This window comes from Ambystoma mexicanum, chromosome 8 (assembly GCF_040938575.1).
Source record: "Ambystoma mexicanum isolate Mex_15411 chromosome 8, UKY_AmexF1_1, whole genome shotgun sequence".
In the NCBI taxonomy this organism is placed as follows: Eukaryota; Metazoa; Chordata; class Amphibia; order Caudata; family Ambystomatidae; genus Ambystoma; species Ambystoma mexicanum.
The window spans coordinates 495,646,867-495,668,946 of record NC_090929.1 but is presented as its reverse complement, the minus strand read 5'-3'; the positions used below and the strand labels follow the sequence as shown (position 1 = coordinate 495,668,946).

General features: G+C 44.8%; 1 protein-coding gene across 5 annotated transcripts in view; it reads left to right on the top strand.

Annotated features, from left to right (window-relative positions):
- The first annotated feature begins 11,295 nt into the window (after window positions 1-11,295).
- Window positions 11,296-22,080, top strand: part of LOC138472139 (cyclin-dependent kinase 11B-like) — a 945,042-nt gene continuing 934,257 nt past the window's right edge. For 3 of the 5 annotated variants that reach the window (XM_069610152.1, XM_069610149.1, XM_069610147.1), the window contains exon 1: window positions 11,297-11,401. The gene's annotated coding sequence lies outside the window, so the exon portion shown is untranslated. Of the gene's footprint in view, window positions 11,402-11,504; window positions 11,827-22,080 lie in introns of those variants that run through there. The other 2 variants (XM_069610151.1, XM_069610148.1) reach the window with 2 other exon arrangements.

Below are 22,080 nucleotides of genomic sequence, written 5' to 3'. Positions count from 1 at the left end.
CGAGTGAAAATAGTCCCTAGGTAAAATAGTCCCTTCCAAGCCTCATTTGGCTTAGAGCTCTGCAGCATGGTCTGCATCAGGTAAGCTCAACTCTATGAGCCTGGCGCCTGTGGCGCCAGGACCGCATCCAAACAGCCCCTAGCAAGGGTTTTTGGGCTTGCTCAAAATAACTTGATGCCTGCTTCCGGGGTTGCTGGACCTGGTCTGGTTCCCCGGGGGTAGGCATCATGACAGATCAACACATGCATTACTGAGAATTTACCAAACTTCCCCACTAATATTTTTTGCTTGTGACACCAAGGTATGTAATTCGCCTCTTAATTCTGGCTCATAGAATGTGATTGTCAAAGCATCGGTTAACGTTATTCCCAAAAACCTATATTGGGGTACTTGTAAAAGTTCAACACTCTGTAATTTCCACTTGCATGATTTTACCTTTGTACAAGACTTCGGTTTACAAACCATAATTTGTGTTTTGACTGTGTTAATTGCCAGATGATTTTCATTTACATAAGTATCAAGACCATTCAATAAGTTCTGCAATCCTGCATGGGTTTTGGACACCAGCACTAGGTCATCTGCATATAGCAGGTAAGTGATTTTTTGATTACCTAGGTTCGGCGGATCACTTGGGATCTGTCTTAATGCAACTCCCATATCATATAGAAATAAATTGAATATTGTAGAGGCAAGAATGCACCCTTGTTTTAGACCTCTATACGTGGGGAATATGGATGACATTTGACCTGCCAGTGATAACCTGACTTGCATGGTTGTGTTTGTGTGTAAGAGAGCAATCAAAGCCAACAGAGATTGTGGGCAATCATATTTTACCAATTTATTGTACAAAAGAGTCCGATCAACGGAATCAAAAGCCACCCGGAAATCAACAAATGCAAGGTATATTGTTTGTTTCCGGGCGGCGTAGTGCGATTGGAGCATGTTCAATGTGATAATGTTCGGAATTTTACCCAGACCCACAACGAAGCCTGACTGGAAGGGATCTTTATAATGGGATTGAGAGGACGAGGCATTCAACTCTCTCAGAATAATGTGCGAGAAAATGTTCCCAGGGGCGTCCAACAACGCAATGGGTCTATAGCTGATAGGCTCTTTCCTATCCCCCTTTTTATAAATGGGAACTACTATAGAGTGTTTTCAAATTGGGGGCAGGATTTGGGTCTTGTTGATGATGGAAAATATATCAAACAATATCTTTGCCAAAATTTCCGGATGGTTTTTTAAGATTTTGTTGGACAAGCCATCAGGGCCGCAAGCTCTTGATTAGCTGGCTTTTTTAATATATAGTCTGATGTCATCCAAATCAAACTTCAAAATTTGCAGGGATTGATAACGATTCTAGTTTTTGTCCACCTTCTGGGACCCTGTAGAGGTTAGAAAAATGGTCAATCCAGGAGTGTTCTGCAACTTCGTTAGGTTGTATAATTACTTGTGAACCCACACAAGTTTGATTTAATAGGGTCAAGGTTTTGGCTAGATTCTTGTTTTGCACTGCGCTTAACATTGTCAGGCCATCTGTTTGATATAGTTTAGCGCGCCTACTCTTTAGCCAGTTCTTATATCTAGTTCTGATGTTAATTAGATTTTTCAACCTGATCTCAATCGGTTGGTTCATTGCTTCTCGTTTCTGTGATCTATACAAGCTTTTTCTTAACTTCAGTTTGTGGTCATACACGTGGATCTTTGGTAAAGCATCTGATCCCTCTGTTTTCTGGAGCTTGTGTTCATGTTACTTTGAAAGGCCTGCATCATGTCTGAATATATCACACAATTGGCGCAATCTCTCGAAGGAACTCTTAATAATTCTTGATTCAAACATGACTGAAAGTTGCCCAAAGACTCCTCCGATCATCATAGTCTGTTACAGCCGTTATTTACTGTAAGATATCTTTGATGATACGTATCTCTCTACTGGATAGCATCACTTTGCATTAGCCACCTGGCTGTTAATTGCTTATGATCACTGGCTGTTGTTTCAACAATTTCAAAGTCCGTAAATGCATGAAAGAATTCCTTGTTAGTATAGATGTCGTCAATAGTTGAATAACACGCCCCTCTCTGCCAGGTCACACGGGGGGGGTATCCAACTTGAATGCTCCATTTAACTTATACAAGTTGTGATGTTTTACAAATTGGTTCCACTTAGCGAGTCTGATTTTGTTATTACTTACTTTATCATTTATGCAGTCAAAGTTCAGGTCGCCTGCAATAAGAAATTTCGAAACAGTGGTATCCATTGTGATCAGATTTAACAAATCGCTTAGATCTTTTAAGAAGCATTCATCTGATATTCCCACCGGGTTCCAGTACACATTTATTATGGCATACGTTGTTGCATACAGTTGTAATCGAGCCATTTGCATGTAAACATTTGGTGACACCCAAAGGTTGATGCTAATGTCGGCACTTGCTTGGATGGCTAATAACAGGCCAGAGGTTGGTCTTCCACAGAGGCCTTTTTGGGCAAGGTTCAAAAGCACGTCATGCTTATCCCATATTGGAGGTGATGTTAGCCATGTTTCTTGCAACATTATTACATTGAACTTACATAGGGAGCTATTGTTATTATTTAGCATATGAGAGAATCCCCTAGCATTCCAACTAATTAGGGCAAATTCTCTAACTGTTATTTCTTGTTCTAGTTTATTTTGTCTACTCATGCAATTGCATTCCTTATTTAGTTTCTGGCCACCAGATACACTTTGGTGTATTGCTTGATAGTTTTTCTTTTGTAATTTTGATTGATCCAAGCCTTGATCATCAAGCGCAACTTCTTCAGTTAAATCAAAGCCCATTTCAAACAGCTGTTTTTTTGCTGACCACATAGTGTTTTGGATGACTCTGGATTGCATCCAGATTCTGACAGAATGAAGATTTTGACTAATTGGAAATTCAACTAGTACTATATCATTAGAGCTGATGTCCTCTAATTGAGGAATATCAGAAAAGATGGACAATATGGATCTACGATTTAGATCATATTGTATGATTGGTTTGGATCTACAAGCCAATTTCAAAGAGTAATTGGCTTGTTGTTTTTTGGCAAGGCTGCTAGTTTTTCGTTGTATTGTCATTGAGGGCATTGCTATTGGGTTTGATTGAGGAACTGAGTGCTTAACATCTTTATTCAGCACTGTTTTGTATCAATTGAAGCAGCTCTGGGGCTACTTCTGCTAGAACTGTGCGATTTCTTTCCAAGGAAGTCAGCTGATTTTGATGAGTGGCGCCCCCCCGCAAGTTGTTTATGATCTATGTCACTATGTTTGCAAGGTAGCACCACCACGCTGCTCGCTACTTGTGCCATGCTTTGATGAGTCAAAGGCAAAGCCTGCTTTTGTTGTATTTTTAGCTGCTCCACCATATTAGGTTCTCTATTTGAGAGACCAATGTCTTTCTTGTCAGACAAATGGTGACCAGCCATATATGCATCAACTGCACGTCTAAGTTCTAGGCAATGCAGCTCAGTTACAGAGTGTTCGGAAGCAGCACCTCTTTTAGAGAGTGCGGTCGAAGATTTTTTCATTTGTACGGAGTTTATTAAGATGTTCTGATTTGGGCCAAACGCCGCTGCCTCATTTACCAGAGCATCCAAAGGTGCATATGGTATTACGGGCTTATTTTTATTAGAGTGATTGGAAATAGTGCGAGCGATTGCCAGCTGATGGTATTTCTTTGATACTGCATTTGATGCAATTAAAGCACTTTTTGGAGGAACATTTAAGTGTCGGAAAAAGATTTTAGTTTTCGAAGTGTTGTCCTTCTTCGAATCTTTTTCATTTTTTGTCAATTTCTGTGTAGGGGGCTGCTTGTGACACTTTGTAGCACCCTTGGTAAAAATGGTATAGGCAGTAATCCTAGGGATTGTGTCCACTGCTTGAAGATCCACTGCCCCTCCTTCCACAACGGACGGGGAGCACTGGTCATTAACATTTTTGATGATTCCTTCAATAAGCGGAACTGCCATGTTGTGTATGGGTGTTTTTGTGTTTGTTAACTCATTGGCCCGACTCACAGCAGCTATTTCACCTAAAGCGGTTTGGGTACCAATGTCCGCCGATGGCACCGCCAAACCCTGCACTTTCCCAATTGGAAGCTGGAAAGTCGCTTTTTGTTTTAGTAGCAAACTTAATTCAGTTTGCCAAGACTAATTAGTTTGTCCAATTGTCTTGTTTGTTTAGAAATGTTACCATCTAGGGTTTCAAATCGTTTAAATAGCGACTGCAGCGCAACATTCATAGCATTCAAAGTTGTTTTTACTAAGTTCTTTTCTCCATCCAATTGTTTTTGGGTAAGATGTAATGAGGAGGGACTTTGAGGCCGACGTGGGGTCGGAGCAAAGTATGAGATTTCAATTGCAGAACAATCGAGGTCAATATCAGAAAACATTATGGGCGATTTTGAAAGATTTTTTGACATGTCATTTGATAACAGTTGGGTGAAAAGCCTGATTTACTTATATTTAAATCAATTATCGCAATATCAGGACAAGTGGGAGGATTCAAAATGTTATCACATCTTGGAGGCGCCGTGGTCAATATATTATTGAGGAACACGCTATCTGATCATGAACATGGTTTGTAGAGCCAGCATATCTCATCTTTGATACATTCGAGGTCACAATGATTTCAGTCGTGTTAATTACAACATCATTCAGATTCAAATTCCCTTCATTCACGCCCTTAGACAAACCAATGTTAGGAAGCTGTGTATCCAGAGGCAATCCAGTCTTAGAAGTGGTTTTCTCTTTACTCGAATTAGTAAAGTTGGATTTCAAAGGGTCTTTACAGAATTTACGTATGTCCACCGTGGGGACACCTTTGGGACCGACTCTCGGGACTTTCCCAGCTCGCAAGGCACCGGCGTTGAGCTAGAGTGAGAGGGCGGTCCCCTCCGGCGATTAGGTGTTGAGGAGCTTATGGGGGCTTGATAGAGTACGGGCAGGATGTTAGCCAGCATTCCCGCCTTAAGGGAAGGGAGCCGCGCCTGCATTATTGGTGAACTCACACTATACCCAATTGTCAGTGCCCCATTGAAAACCCATTGACTTATAAGGGTATGTAAGGGGCTTCGCGGGTGAAACAACTGCTTATGTGGTGGGTGACACCCACCAAAAGCATTAGAGATATGCACTACTGTGTGAGGTTCTTCATTGCCAGGACACAACACCTGCTAATTCCAGCATACATGCCAATCCTCCAGATTTAGGTTGGAGGGTCTTGATTTTCATTTGAAAATATTGCTACGTTTTATAAGCCTGGAAGTGTTTTAGTGCAGGGAAGCGGTGAAGGTAAGTGACAGGACGAAATAATGAAAGTACCATAATCATGAGACCAGACAGCCAGGCACGGTGGAAAAACTTTGGCCACAAGCTTTATTGTATAATGAGCTATGTGTATTAAAAAACAACCAAACAAAAAACATAATGATAAAACAAAACAATTTTGGGGAACATGGGATCTGGGGAGCGGGGACCCTACTCGACCATAGGGCCACCTCAAGGCTAATCCCTGCCGCCCTTCATATTAGGTTTGCGACTTTCTAATGACCCAGCGTTGAGCCATGTCTGGTTTAATTTTCGCCACTTGTTTCTTTCTTTTTATGTGGCCTACTTCCCTTTTTCCCCTTGCCTCTTGCAAGGCGTTAGCGCTTCTCTGGGTTTATCCCCTTTCCATTTTGTGTTTTAGTTATATGTTGCCTTCCTTAATTAGCCACTGGCTTCATTCTTTTTGCACAGCTTGTTTCACTTTTACATTGCCTCTTGCGAGGCGTTCGCTTTTTTTTTGGAATTTATCCTTTTTCCATATTTAAGCCTTAGTTAGATGTAGCCTTATTTAATTCTCCATTTGCTTCCTTCATTTTAACCATCATATTTCACTTTTTTGTATAGCCTCTTGCGAGGCATTAGTAGTTTTCCGTACTCATCCATTTGCTTCCTTCATTTTCTCCATCATATTTCACTTTTATATGTAGCCTCTTGCAAGGCGTTCGTAGCTTCTTTCCTTTATATTTCAGAGATTAGACTTTTTAGTGGTGTTTGTTTTACCTCTTTACAGTTATCCCAGCGGTAACTGACGCATTGTGTCATTTATTAAGGGTGCTACCTACATCTTGCACTACTTATGTAAGAGAGGGAGGGAGTTTTTTTATTCCGTTTTGTTTTGACGTGCGCCGTCCTTGGAAGCACAAAGCTCCCGTGCTGGAGGGAAGGAGAGTACTGAAGGGGCTATCTTGCCCTCCTCAGATATTGTCCAAAAAAGGGCCCGAGGGCAGGTAGCCCCCTTTGTTACATCAAAGGCCCTGTGTCCTCCCATCCATCTGGATGGGGGGGGCTTTGATGTAGCTGTCAGGGGCAGGGACCACCTGTTTGAGAGGTGTATGTTAATTGTCCCTGCCACCTTCCAGCCTGCTCGGGCACCCAGTAGTCTGGGTACCCTTTGTCTGGGTGGCCTGGTGTACCCTCCCTGCGCACCTGGGTGCAACTGGACAAGCACCTGCTAAGTGTTGCCCATATCCCCTCTGGAGGGGCCCTTCCTCCTGCAGGCCCACCTCCCACCTTATGCCTCTGGGCCTTCCACCTCCGGGGGCCCATGGGAATAAGCCTGGAAGTGTTTTAGTGCGGGGAAGCAGTGAAGGTAAGTGACAGGACGAAATAATGAAAGTACCATAATCATGAGACCAGGTAGCCAGGCAAGGTGGAAAAACTTTGGCCACAAGCTTTATTGTATAATGAGTTATGTGTATAGAAAACCAACCAAACAAAAAACATAATGATAAAACAAAACAGTTTTGGGGAACATGGGATCAGGTGAGCGGGGACCCTACTCCACCGTAGGGCCAACTCGAGGCTGATCCGTGCTGCCACCATGAGGGGCTGCACGGCCCCTTAGGTCTCCCCAAAATGGACCTCTATGTACAGCCCCTCTCCGCCAAAGACCAAAAGATGTCCCTTGTAAAAATATCCATCCCTTCTATGGAGAGGTGTACCCCATTGCAGATGAATAGTTCTTTATTATTCAATGTGATACCGTGTTTTATGAATTTGAGGCCTGTGAATGTGCAAAAGTTGCATAATGCCTTGTTCAATTTACTTGGTGCTCCTTCACACTTCCACTGTCTCCCCCACCCCATTGTCCCTGTCCTCCTCCACCCCATAGTGCCGCAGTTGTGGCATTCCCAATTTGTTGAATATCTCCTGTCCTTTACCCCTAGCCGGTGCCTTCACTGGTGCTTGAACGACCACCTTATTTATTTTTTTTTCCTCGTCAATTTGCCGCTTCTGGGCTGTCTCTCTGCCCACCATTGGGCTTCAATTCCCACAATTTTATCTAGTGCCTTCTGGACATCTTTTGGTAGTCCCCTCTTTACAATAAAATAGAAAAATTGTACTGTCTCAACTCTCCACATTTCCTGTAACTTAAGAATAAACCTAACTGGGTCCTCATCATCACCCATTGTGCCTTGCATTAGAGAATGTAAGTCAGGAGTATCTGGGTACATCCTTCGTAGGGCAGCCCATACCCTTACCCTCACCTCATCAAAGGCTGCTCCATCATGTTCACTATCTGCAAGACTTAACCCAGCCCTTGCCCATATGTCCCCAGCCTGGCCCCCAACTATGGTGACCAGTAAACAAGTCTCCAACTGCTAAGGCTACCCCGGCTGTTTGTTTTTCAAATTCATAGATCCATTTACTAGCTCTGTCTATAAGCTGGGGGAGAGCTTTAATCAAATTATTTTTGTCCATTTGAGGCCATGGCACATACTGCGTTATCCCTACTTCTTTATGTATTAGAGGCATATGTATATCTATTTTGTTTTCTACCCCTTTAGTATTCTTCTGATCTTGAACTACCATGATTAAATCTGGTCTATTTCTTGGTCTGTCCCTCCTCACTGCCTCTTGTGGCAGGGACGGGTTTCTCCCTGCCTCCTCTCCTTGATCTCCTTCTTGCCCTGCCACTTCATTATTTCTACCTCCTTGATCTTCCCCTCCATTATCCCTTGCTTGTTCTACTTCTTGTCCCAGGACCGTCCCCGTGTTTAACCTGAACAAAAAATCTCCTGACCTCCAATCCCCTGTTTTCTGTACCAGTACCCTTATTTCTGTTGATACTTCTTCAGGTTCTTGTAACCTGACCAACCTTTCCTGCAATGCTCTTAACTCGTCTGTGTCTACTTGTGGACCCTCTGGGTACACCAATGCTATGGGCATATTAGCGCTTGTATGGGTTATATGGAGGTACAAAAGCTCTTGAGTCCCCCCTCCTAGTTGATAATCCTGATAATCCTGTTGACACTCTCTCTACCACTGGAGGCTTATAGACTGGGTTTTTATACCCTACTGCAGGTTTAGGAATTGCGGCGTATATCCCCTTACAATGGATCTCTTTTTCACCTTCCTGACCTTCCATATTCTTAACCAATTGCCTGAGATCTAGAAACTCTTCTCTTTTTTGGGACTTGTTCACTTCATATTTTGCTGCTACAAAGATGGACATTTTTTCTAGCATGTTTCTGTTATGGGAGTCCTGCTCTGGCCAGGAGCAGGACATTCCCCCTTCCTTTGTTTCTACTATCAATTGTTTATTTATTCTGTCACAACACAGTGGCAGAACCCTATGCATGTGTTTTATTGGAGTTTCTTCCTACATAATGTTGCGCGCGTGCCTAATGCTTCACTTAAACCCTACTGCTATGCTGCACGTGCTTCAAAAATATAGATCAAGCCACTTTTTTCCTCCACCCACCGCGTTGAAGCTGGTTGCTGCCAGTTCTGCCATCTTTTCCTGGACCAAGTCCATGCCATGGACTGCTTCTGCTGCCTTGGCCCATTCCAGGAGCAGCGTCTCCTTAAGTCATAGGGCGTCAGCCATCCTTTTTCTAGTTTTTAGCAGGGGATAGGTGGTTCTGCCTGTTGGCTGGGCGCCCTGTGATCTTCCGCTGTTGCTTTTGCCCCAGTGGGCATGCCTGTGTAATCCTCCTTTTCACAGACTTCAGGTGCTGCTTTGCACTACCCCGTTCTTGCTTTTTGTGTTTGGTAGTTGCTCCCGCCTTCATCGGGGTCGACAGGGTGCAGCTTGTTCCCCTCTGCTGGGACCCGTACTTCAGTGAGCCAAATTGTGGAAACCGTATTTCACTGAGCAAAAATTGTGGAATGCTCTGTATACCAGTCCCCGACTTAATAGCCTGTTGGTAATGGCCCAGTGTCGTTGCTCTGCGACATCTTGCTTCCAGAAAATATGCTTCTGGAGCAGTAGCACACCGGAGATGCTCTCCTTATGGGCCAACTGGCGCTGCAGGGTTTGAAAAGACGGTAAACTCGTGGGCTCGCTATATGCGGAGCTGCCGGGATGCAGGAAGCTGTGCCTCTACTCTGATTGTTTTAAATGCACATGTAAAAGTGGGTTGCTCCACTGTCGTTCTGCTTACGGACTGCGCCCAGCTCGCTCCTCTTTTGGGCCGTAGTGCTCAGCACCTCACAATGCTCAACCGCTCACTCAACGGTGCCTGAGGGGCTGCTCCTTGTCTTCCTGCTCCTTATCTCAGACGGCGTGCCCACCCCGGGCGGTGTCGGAGCGTGTTTGTTTTCTGCCACGCTGATGCTGTAATAGTGGCATAGTGTAGTAGTTAAAATTACAGTGTCCGGTGTTGCCGTGCCACCAATTGCAACCTGCTTCTCTGTTCTGTGTCGTCCTTGTTTTAATTGGCGCTCTCCGAAGCTTTTCCTCGACCGTATCTCAGAGTGCCGCGGATTGTGACACAAGTTCCAATCTTTGATCTGGAACTGCCAGGGCCTGAGCGGGGAAATACTTTGCTGCTCAGCGTTTTCAGCACCTTTCTTGCACCTTTCTTGCACCACGGTGGATGCACTCGGAGCAGGTACAGGAGTCTGTTGTATGCCTGTCAGGAGAGAGGCACTGAATGAGAGGGGCTACCTTGCCCTCCGTGCTTATAGGCCTATTTTTGCCTGAGGGCAAGGTAGCCCCTCTTTGAAAATCCGTCCAGATGGGGGGACCTTTGATGTGAGGTGTCAGGGCCTACCTGTTGTCACCTGCCCTGCCACCTCTCTTTCCTGGAGGGCACCCTGAAGTCTGGGTGCCCATTGTTCTCGGGACTCAGCTGCCTGCCCTTACGCCCGCATGCTAAGGTGCCCGACCGAACCCACAACAAACGCCCCACCTCCCAGTTTACGCCCTCGGGTCTCCCATTCGGGAGGGCCCATGTTTATTTCTTTTGACATGCGCCATCCTTGGAAGCATGAAGCGTCTGTGCTGGAGGGAAGGAGAGTACTGAAGGGGCTACCTTGCCCTCCTCAGGTATAGGCCAAAAAAGGGCCTGAGGGCAAGTAGCCGCTTTGTTACATCAAAGGTCCTGTCTCCTTCCATCCTCCTGGATGGGAGGGGGGGCCTTTGATGTAGCTGTCAGGGGCATGGACCACTTGTTTGACAGGTGTATGTTAATTATCCCTGCCACCTTCCAGCCTGCTCGGGCGCCCAGTAGTCTGGCATACACGCCAACATTCCAACGCACCTAGGAGGGAGTTTTGGGAGAGAAAATCGGGAGACCTCGTTTTCCCCATAGGAATGTATTGGAAACAATATTTCTCACTGAAAAGTTGGGAGTCTCCAGCCTAAATCGGGAGGGTTGCCATGTTAAATAGCACTGTTTTGAATGAAAAAAATCAGGAGTCTCCCACCTAAATCGGGAGGGTTGGCATGTATGCATCATGTATGGTCTGGGTCCCCTTTGTTTGGGTGGCCTGGTCCCTCCCTGCGCATCTGGGTGCAACTGGACAAGCACCTGCTAAGTGTTGCCCATATCTCCTGGGGAGGGGCCCTTCCTCCTGCAAGCCCACCTCCCACCTTATGCCTCTCCTGCTTTCTGTTAGACAATCTCCCTCCAAAGTGATGCAGAATGTTGGCATGTATGTTCCACTCTGGATCGCATTTGTAAATCTTTTTGGGAGAAAAAGCTCAATGTATGCTGTACTCAGAGAAACACATCAAACAAATCAAATGGAAACTTTAAATTCTTCAAGTTTCATTCTCAAAATGTTGGCATGTAAAACCTTATATTTTATACACGCTTTAATGCTAGAATTCGGAGTAGAAGGGAGTGACGATCGGCATTTTTTTTTGGCGCAGATACCTCTGGATCCATGGGGTTGTTTTTGTCCACTAGTATGTCGTCTTTGGTTGACACATTCTATGAAAGAATGTTAGCTCTCTAGCTCTTACGTACTCCGTGTGTGTGTGTGTGTGTGTGTTGGCTACGCAGGAAGTGACAACGATTGTTTCGCCGGAAGTTGGTGGATGTGACGCGCTGCTTGGGCGCCCGGCGGCTTCTCTCACTGTTTCGGGGCTGCCGTGGTCCTCTACTGGTGAGTAGTGATCATCATGATGGGAGGGTGCGGGAAAAGGAAACCGGAAATTGTGGTATAGGCAGATGCTCAAGTCATAGCCAACCTCTCGCTGCCAATAACATAAGGATATGCGTTTCCAGCCAGGGTCATACATAAGACGTGTTGCTAGTGGAGCTAAGGCAACTCTCGCTTACAACGAAAGGGTGTGATACAGAGGTGTGGACCTACATTGGAGGAGTAGAGCTGGCAGGCCTTTTATCGCTTTCGGTAGAGGATAGTTGAAAGGCGTCACTCGTTACGGGAGCAGATTGTTCACTCCTTCGGATGGGTTGGCTTATAAATCTTAACTTCTCGTGGGGACGGAGTGGAGTCAAAACGTATTATTCACCTTAGGAGCCTATACATCGCATGATATATTTGTAAACAAAGTTGGTGTTTATTGTGTAAGTACAACAACCAGAAAAGTTAGAAGCACTTTGGGCCAGAGACCATTGTCAGCACCTGTTGTGATTTAAATGCCGCTTTAAAGCTAACTTTAAGTGATCGCTGCCATGGATTATTTTTTTTTTATCGTGAATGGTGCGTTCTCAAGCACACTTTGTTAGTGAAATTAGTCCAGACAGCTCTTTATCCAGTGTAATTATCACCTTACAGTTTAATTAAGCGTGGTTTACTGGCGAGTGTATTAATAATAATTTAGCATTTATATAGCGCTACGAACCCTAAGGCATCTGAGCGCTGCTTATTACCCACGGTGTGTGGTGCTCATTTATCGACCTTGGAAGGATGAAAGGCGGTTTGGCAGGCTCTGCACAGATGTCAAAGCGAGCGCTCTACTCGCTGTGCTATTGGATCGGCTTTGTGGACAAACTGTACCTTGTGACGGTGCCGTAAATGTAAACATGTTTGGGGGGGGAGGGACTGTGGCCACAGGGTATGGCCCCCGGCCAGGTTGCTCATATCTTCATGGAACCCAATCCAAGCGATTTGCATAAAAGCAAGAAGCATTATGGGAACATACTGTGCACCATTTTACATGTTAAATACGTATTTATATTGATTCAGTAAGAAGCCCTTTTAAGTGAATAATGGACTATTCTGTTTTTATCACAATATTGAAGAGAAGTCTGCAAATATCAGTTTGGACAGCTGCAACACTGTTGGTGAGGCTTTGGCAGTTTACAATGCCAAGACTTCATCAAAGCTTGTTGAAGAGCTGGTTACTCGTTCATGCGATAATGCAGCTTCAGATATGCTTGGTAGCTGTTTCTGCGAGCCCCTTTCCCTAGGAAAAAGCAGTACACAGTCGAGTTATAGCAGGCGTGACCCGAGCTTTCACGAGCAGACTGCTTTCAGAAGACTAGGGAGTGCTGCGTGCTGATGTTTAGATAACATTGTAGGTGTAAATGTTTTGCAGTAGTTGTGCGGGTACCGCTTGTTTGATGATTTTACCCAAGGAGGGGACGATGGTGATGGGGCTATGGTTGCCTAGGTTGTCGAGGTCCAGAGTGGGTTTCTTTAGTAGGAGGATTTGCCATGCTTTAGGGTCGATGGTAAGTTGCCTTGAGTAAGTGAGCTGTTGACGCAGGGAGGGTTTTGAGGATGGCTACTGGGAGGATGCCATCTGTATACGATGGATGCTTTGAGGACGGCCAGGATTTCTACCCGGTTCTGTTGTCGAGAGTGTCTTGGATGTTCCTTTCCATGTGGGGATCTTCTTTCACCCCAAACAAAACATGTTATGTATGTTACTTTCAGAAAAAGCTAACGTCTGAAAAAGATAACCCTGATGTGGACCTTTTAAGAAGAGGGGCCTGGAGCCTCCTTATCCATATGCACATTTCCTGTCGGGAATCCTAATGCACGTATTAAAAATATTTGTATTTCACACAATGTTGATTTTAGAGGAATATCCGGGACTCAAATGTGCACTCTTTGATATGAACTGTGCACTATGTTAAATGACCACCACTAGAGGAACACCTACCCTGTCGAACAGAATCTGGAACACATCACCCTCCCTGCACACCATTTTGAGTAATGCATAACCATCGTATGCACTATTTCAGCAGGCCTGTTTTGGAACAGACCCTACAGGTGGCACAAATTTCTCCTTGCCATCTCATTCTTGTCACCACCAAATGTATGGCTGGTACAGGAAGTACATGTGCTTATGAATGTATTGTGCTCAGCAGCAGAGATGAATATAGCGGTAGAGAGCCTGGCACCAGTTCTCTTCAATTTTCTGTTGCAATATCCTACTGTATTCACTATTCTTTTGATCATTTCAACTTGACCCATGGCTTTGGGATGATCTGTAATTGAGTTTTATACCATGATCACTGCTTTTCACAGGGTCTTGGTGTACGGACATACCTGAAAGATGTTTGTGTCTTTTTCTAGGTGGTTACGGACCGAGAGTCCTTGAGGTATGTGTCCAGAGGTGAGCTTTGTATGCCCATAGTGCGATGATGCATTGGTCTGGGCTATGAAATGTAACTTGGTCGTCATAGAGGTGTGTTCAATTTCCTTGTGTGGGTGCCTTAGTTGGTATACATATTGTGTGTTGCGATGCACCCTTGTGTGGGTATTTTACACTGCAAACAATATGCAGTGCCTGTACTAAATCACATTGGAGGAAGACATTTGGGAGCAGGCAGCAGTGGATAGCAATTCAACTGTGGAAGGAATGCCTTTAGGGAAGACACCTGGCAGCAGAATTGCTGTGAGGCCCTGAAGAGCAACATCAAAACAGAACCATTCCAGTGGGGGCGCCCGGGCCAAAATTGTATGCAATATATTAGTGAGGCACCTGGGAGCAAAATCACAGCAGGACAAAATTACATTGAGGCTGAGGAGCAGAACATCCGTGGGGACACTTGACTCGTAGGGTTAGTATAGTTTATGGTTGAGTGGAATAGTTAGCAGGTTAGTGCGGGGTGGAAACAGTTAAGAAGCTGCATGTAGCAAGACATAAGAATGCTTTAAATCATTGCAAGGCATGAAAAGGCCTAATTGGGCAAAATATCTCCCCTCTGCACTGCTACGCTCGGTCTCTGCACACGTCTTCCATTTCTCTTTCTCAACGTGCCACTGATGACTGTCTTTTGTCCTTTCTCCTTGATACACTACTGTCTTTATAAGAATATGGCAATTGGCAGATGAGAGAATAAGGCTGACTGGTGTCTCTTAATATTAACCTAAGCGAAGTGGTAAAGGTTATGGGAGGCATTCACTTTTTAGCTCTGGGGTAGAGCTGCTTGAGATATAAAACCTGGGGATGCCTGTTTCTCCAGGGGTCGAAATTAGGATTTGTTGACCAGGAGCAAAAAAGTAGCTCCTGGGTATAAGGCATCACACGATAGGCAGAAACTACCTCTGGGGAACCAGCAGCTAGTGCGCAACAAATCAATCTTGCGTGCAAGATGTAAACAAACTTTACCATTTTATATTGTGGAATATGCTTCAAATGTCCCTTAGGTGAGTCATTCTTTTTTTTTTTTAATACATATTCCCTAACCCTCACAGTTAATATCACATAGCTATACTATGTTTGTATAGCAAACCTTACATGTGGAGTCAAAAGTAGCTGCTGGTTTCAAGCTAAACAGGCTCCCTCGGTCTATAACCAGGCGCAACATAGCTCCCGTTCTTGGCAATTTCGAACCGTGTTCTCCATCCTTAAGTTGGATGGCAGGCTGGGAGCCCTCTCAAACTTCACTCTAATTTGATCAGGTACTATGCTCAGTAAGGCATGCTGGGGTTTTTGCCCATCAGCACAGCAGGCCATATTTGTTATGTGATCAGGGCAAGGGTCAGAATCCCTGGTCACGCCTCACTGATGCAACCTGCCTCAGTGTCTACACCAGGCCACAAACACCTTTCAGGTGTCGCTCAGTCCTAGGCAACCTACTCCTTTTTGTTTATAGGCGCACCTCCCTCAATAGAAATTTCAAGAATGACATGTTTCAGTAAGGCTGTTACTCCAGAACGTTTCGTCCCTTGGGTAAATATTGCTCGATATGTGAGGGAAACAGGTGGATGCTAAAGGAGAGTGCATTAGATGGGTGGGGTTTATGTATTCCTCTGCTCTTCGGGAAACCCAATGTTTGACCCATTTGCTGCTTGTACTTTGGTGGCTTCTCACGTATGGTTTTCTCAAGCTTGTGAAAACACATTTTCGTTGCCGATTACAAGATGTGCAAAGGCTTCCTTTTTTCTGTAAATCCTGGAGTTTTACTGCCCCTTCATTGAGATTTTGAGGGGAGCTTGAAATTCCGAAAGTAGGCTGTTGTGCTCTCTCTGGGGCCATAGATGTTTTAACAGATTGCTCTCCTGAAAAGCCACTCGACTCCCGCTTGAAAAGGAGGGAGATGGAGTTGAGCACCCTCTTACCGCCTTAGGAAAACAGAGCTTGAATAGTTTACCTTGGACGAGCGGAGTTGTTTCGTCTTTGCTTCAGCCTAGAGGAAGTTGAGCTGCATCTCGCATGCCCCTGCTTCTTTAAGGTAGGATATCTCGCCCTCCTCGGAGTGGGGCAGAATTAAGGAGTCCAACATTTTTCACTTTCGTAGATGGGTACCTGCTCAAGATGTTTTATCCCTTGGGCATCTGTGATGCCTGTCATGTCCTCTGTAGTCAGACCTTGGATATTTTATCTACTTAGAATAAAATAGATGAGGATAGTTTCTCGGTGGTGCAAAATTGAGCCCTTGCCCTTGAACTCTGGCGTATTTAGGGTGGCAGCAAAGTTGTTCCGTTTCATCCATTCCTGTGAGTGTCAGGAATATGTAAGCGTTTGTTAAAAAAATAAATATATACATTTTTTTTGTTGTAATTCTGAAGTGCTTTGTGTCTGTAGAAGAAGCATTGTAAACTCTTGGAGCATGAGGGCAGCAAGTCTGAATAACAGCTGAGATTTGAGTCTATGGCCACAAGATGGGGGCCTGGCATCTCCCAAATTCGCAAAATTGAAAACTAGTTTGCTGGCCTATTCCGATGGGTGGTCTTGGACCACACACAAGTGGGTCTTCAGCGCCTACTATCGGCTTTAGCAAACTATGCCAAGTGTAATGACTTGAAAATTAATCCAGAAAAATCTAAAATCCTTGTATTTAAACATCCAAAAAGGCTACTTAAGTCATTCACCTGGGTGTTGGAAAAACAGGTAATTGAGGTAGTTAATGAGATCACCTAGCTAGGGGCTAGCATTGAATCTTTTCTGACTATGGGCCACATTGTTGAAACAATTGAAGGGAAGGCACTTAATCTGAGAGCACAGATGAAGAACATTCTTTGTAAATTCTGTAAGTTTTGTATCTTGCCTAAGATTAAGTTCTACATAGGCAAAGTAGTTCCGGTCATTGTTTGGTTTGGATTTTAATCCCTTATCTTTTATTATAGTTTGGGACGAAATCGAGGCCAAACTGCTAAAGAAACCGTTGAACTTGCCTGACTGTGTTCCCATCAGTTGTCTAAGATATGAATTGGCTCTGACCTCGTTAATGGCAATTATGGAGTGGAAATGGGTCTCAATGTTGAGGTTAGTCTTGGACCCTCCTAAATGTTCATTATATGGGGATGCAGCACTGATGAGGCAGAGAGGAGGTAATTCCTTCCTCAACAAATTGGAAGCAAAATGTCAAGAAATACTGGCTAATTCGGATTGTTAAGTAGAACTACTTGTCCAGAATCCTATGAAAGTCAAAATGCGTATTCAGCAAGTAGACTGGATTAGGACGATGGACAAAATGAGGCAGGCGAAACTCTCTGCTTCTCATAACAAAACTGCTAAAGCAAGAGCGTTTTTGCCACATTACTTAAATTGGTCATCAGATTCAGCAATTAGATCCATTTTTTTGAGATTCAGACTGAATTTACTTCCCACACGAGAAATTCTATCAATAAGATACAGTGAGGAAGTTCTGAATAGCAGTTGTAATAAATGTGAGGATAAGGACGCTCAGTCTCTTCACCATTTTTCTAAATGCCCAGGGACGGCTTTGAGTGCAAATGGCGATAAGACTGTGGTGCGTATTGTTATTGTTATTTTGCATTTATATAGCGCCTTATATACCATTGGTATGGTCTGAAGGTGCTGGTAGGTTGAACGCCCTTGGGAACCGAAGTTCATATCAGTAGAGAGAGTAGAGATAGTCAAAAGGTGCGTGTGAGCACCGGGTATGTGTACAGCTCGTGCGGCATCGGTGTGATAGCTGTTTTCTAGCGGTGGGTGTGGTGGTTGAGAGGTCAGGAGTATGTGTTAGTTCTGGCCGGATTTATCCAGATCGGATGTGGCTGCGTTAGGCCTGAGGAGAACGCCTCGCTGGGGGGTGTGTAACCAGCAGTGATTACTTAGAATGATGTTGAGTAAGCGGCGAATGTTGATATGAGAACAGTTATACCGAATGGTGTCATAGTATCTCTGTGTTCTAGTTCAGTGGTGATGTAAGGAGAGAGTAAGCGTGTTTGTGAGATATGATGGGTTACATGCCCTTTCGGAGACTTCTAATTCATAGAGAGGCTATTGGGCATGCTTCTAAAATTCACAGAGAGTACATTTCTGAATTCAACTTTCACCGAGAGGCTAATGGGCACATTTCTGAGTTCAGCTTTTCACAGAGAGGCTATGGGGCACACTTTTAATCTCGGCTTTCACAGAGAGGCTTTTGGGCGCACTTCTAAGTGCAACTTTCCACAGAGAAGCTATTGGGCACACTTCTAAATGCAGCTTTCCAATTGTACTTCTGAATTCAACTTTCCACAGAGATGCTATTGGGCATACATTTAATTCAGTTTCACAGGGAGGCTATTGGGTGGACATCAGAATTCAAATTTCACAGGAAGGCCATTGGCCACACTTCTAAATTCAACTTTCCACAGGGAGGTTATTGTGCATACATTTAATTCTGTTTCATCGGGAGGCTATTGGGTATACTTCTAAATGCAACTTCTAAATGTACCTCTAAATTCAACTTTCATACTCTTCAAAAATTCACCGTCTAACTGCACTTCTGAATTCAACTTTCCACAGAGAGGCTATTGGGCATACATTTAGATTCAACTTTCACAGAGAAGCTATTGGGTGTACTTCTAAATGCAACTTTCTAATTGTACTTCTGAATTCAACTTTCACAGGGAGGTTATTGGGCACATTTCTAAAATCAACTTTCCACAGAGAGGCTATAGGGTACACTTCTGAATTCACTTCTAAGTGCACTCCAAATCAACTTTCACAGAGAGGTACACTTCAAATGCAGCTTTTCACAGAGAGGCTGTTAACAGTCACCTTTCTGTCTAGATGCGACGCAAGCTAGGGTTCAGAGTCCCGAGTGAGGGGCATGCTAACAGTCACAGTTCCATTTCGATGCGACGCGAGCTACAGTTCAGATTTAAGTGCTAGTGTGGCACAAGCTAACAGTCACATTTCTGTCTAGTTGCGACACAGGCTAGGTTCGGAATTCTATGTGCGGTGTATGCTAAGAATCATATATGCTAACAATCACATTCTGTCTAGATTTGGCGCAGACTCAACTTGAGAAATTCCATCTAAGTGTGGCATATGCCAACAATCACAATTCTGTCTAGATTTGGCGCAGACTAAACTCAATTCCGTCTAAGTGTGGCATATGCTAACAATCACATTTCTGTCTAGATTTGGGGCAGACTAATCTTTGTGGTTCTCTCGGGGTATGGTACTGGTTAACATTATACTGCAGGCCATTGAAAGGTAAGTTAGAGTGGCAGGAGCTTTTTGGAGTAGAGTAATTGCTCTACTCCCCACCTATGCCAGCACTTACAGTTTTGTCGGTGTCTGGTGGCTTCATTGGCTTCCCCTGCTGACACCTGCAGACACTCTCTGGAGCCGCCATTGTGGGAGCCGCCCTTGGCCTTGGTGCCCTTAGCCGCAGGGGCTGCCGGGCAGAGGGCTGCCCTGGGAGGGTTCAGGATATTGGCCCGTTGACCAATCAGGGGGCGATGGGAGGGTTGGGAGGTGGGATTGGGCTTGGGAAGGAGGGGGAAGGAGGAAGGGGACTAGAGCGCCGGGCGCGCAGGATTCCGGCGCACCAGGCACCAGGAAGAGGGGGCAGCCAATCGGGGAGGGTGTGGGCGGGCAGACAAGGAGGGGAGGCGGGCGGGAGAAAACAAAGGGAAAAAGTTACCGGCGAGCAGCGAGCCGGGCCCAGGGGGCCGCCGGAGGCACACTACGGGTCAGGATGGGGGCCCAGGAGGGTCTTAGCCGTGTTGGAGAAGCTGCAGCACCCGCTCACTCCAGGATGGAAATGGAGAGCGCGGTGCGCAGGATTCCGGCACACCAGGCACCAGAAAGAGGGGGCAGCCAATCAGGGAGGGTGTGGGCGGGCAGACAAGGAGGGGAGGCGGGCGGGAGAAAACAAAGGGAAAAAGTTACCGGCGAGCAGCGAGCCGGGCCCAGGGTGCCACCGGAGGCACACTACGGGTCAGGATGGGGGCCCAGGAGGGTCTTAGCCGTGTTGGAGAAGCTGCAGCACCCGCTCACTCCAGGATGGAATGATGTACTTGAGCTTACCTGGCTCAAGCTTGAGGGCCTTTAATGGCCCTGACTACGCTCGAAAGTGGCACTTGACACTATAATAAACATATTGTATATCCAGGATGGGCAATGGCCATTTTGTTCACCTGAAGCTGACAATTGCCCTGCCTGCTGTGGCACCATACTACATATTAACGCCAGCAGAATATTACAGAAACCTTCTAAATCTATCACTAGCAACTGGAACTGTACCGAGGACCTTCAAATCAGCATATATAAAACCACTTCTGAAAAACACAAGTGGCGACGTAGAAGACCTCTCCAACTACAGGCCGATCTCAAACATCCCCTACCCGGCAAAACTCCTGGAAACCTAGGTATACAAACTAACCCAAGAACGCGTAGAAAAACGCCACCTCCTAGACCAAGCTCAAGTCGGTTTCAGACCTGCAAGAGGAACGGAAACAGCACTACTATCCCTCTGGGACGACCTAAAAACTAACGCAGACTCAAACACAACCTCAGCCCTTATTCTGCTCAACCTCTCCGCAGCCTTCAACACAGTTAGCCATGACACTTTAACCAAAAGACTAGAAGACATGGGCATAACAGACACAGCACTGTGCTGGACTTAATCATTCCTAGCAGACAGAACAGAAACCGTATGGATTAAAACCTTCAAATCCACCCCACGAGTTAACGACTGTGGAGTGCCACAAGGATCTTCACTATCAATCACCACTGTACTTCAACATCTACCAGACCCCAGTTATCAGAATCTTCAAAAAATACAACATTACATGCTGTTAGGCAGAATCCTGTGCATTTCGCTTAGGGAGCACTACAGAAGATTAAGACTACAGCTGAGAGCAATAAATCCCCTTTGGTATCAGTCTGTACCACAAAGACTTAGTTGGTTGCCGTGGCTGAGCAGTCAGACTTATCTCAAGAGGGAGATGAGCAGTATTCAAGGTTTACACAATAGGCCTACAGTACTATGGCACCAGGAAACACTGACCAAAGCTTTGTATTAAAAAGTAGATATATATGTATTTTATACACGTCTAATAAAACACATGTATCACAGCCATCAAGCAAGTTAAATTAAGTCAAAAGAAAAATATACACACTCCCAAGTTAAATTGTAGACCAAGTGGACCAGAGTGAAAACTGAGCAAACATTTTTTTTAATTTTTTTTATTGAAACACCAGTCTGACATGTCTCAATGCGAGCATTGTGACATCAGACTTTTATTACAATGTAATCATATGTATGCAAAAAGAAAAAAAGGACTTCTCCAAAACAAAGCAAAGGTCCATCAGACTATTACCGTCCCCTCGAGCCACCTCAGAAAATCCTGGATGAAACATTGTTTCAAATAAAGTTTGTCGAGACGTAGAGAGTCCATGTAGTCAACTACGGCACAGCTTAATTTTGTACAGTGTCCGGCTGCCGCATATGACCACCAATCTCGATTATTACAGTCCACTGGAATAAAACGTCCCAGATGCGTCATCCGTTTGGCGGTGGTTTCTTTGCATCTAGTGAGATGTTCAGAAGTTTCGGTTTCACAGTGACAGAAACGACATATATTGTCACTCACTTCTTTAAAGTGACGGCTCCACATTTCTTTTGTTTTTATGGCATTTAAACGAAACCTTAAAAACTGCTAACGATGATGTCGAGACGGGCAGTGTTTTAGGTAGTTGCTTGTAACATTTAGCTTAAGTGCCCCAACTCCAGCGTCTAAGGTGGTCGGTTTCAAAAGACGTGAATCATTGTTCGAAATCCAGCACCATTGTTCGTACTTTTTTTTTTGCTAGTTGTGGTCTCTCTAGTAGATCGTTCAGGTTGAGATCAGCAGTGGCTAGAATTGTCAGCATGATTTGCTTCCACTCATCGAGAAGTTTCGAATTCCCTGTGTTGCTTGTCACAGAGAAAATTTGGAATGCAGGGGCTGTCGGAGACAAATTCATCTTTCGCATTACTGTTAAAGACTTCCACATTACATGAGAATGTAGAGAATTCAGTGAAAGTTCGTATCTGATTTGGGTCATTGATATATAGGTCGGAAGCTTCAGAACACGCCGCCAGAAGATTCCTTCCAATTTTTGCCAAAACGAGACATCTATGTTCCAACCGGATTCTGATCCAAAGGTGATTGCTGGAACTACCTTTTGGGCA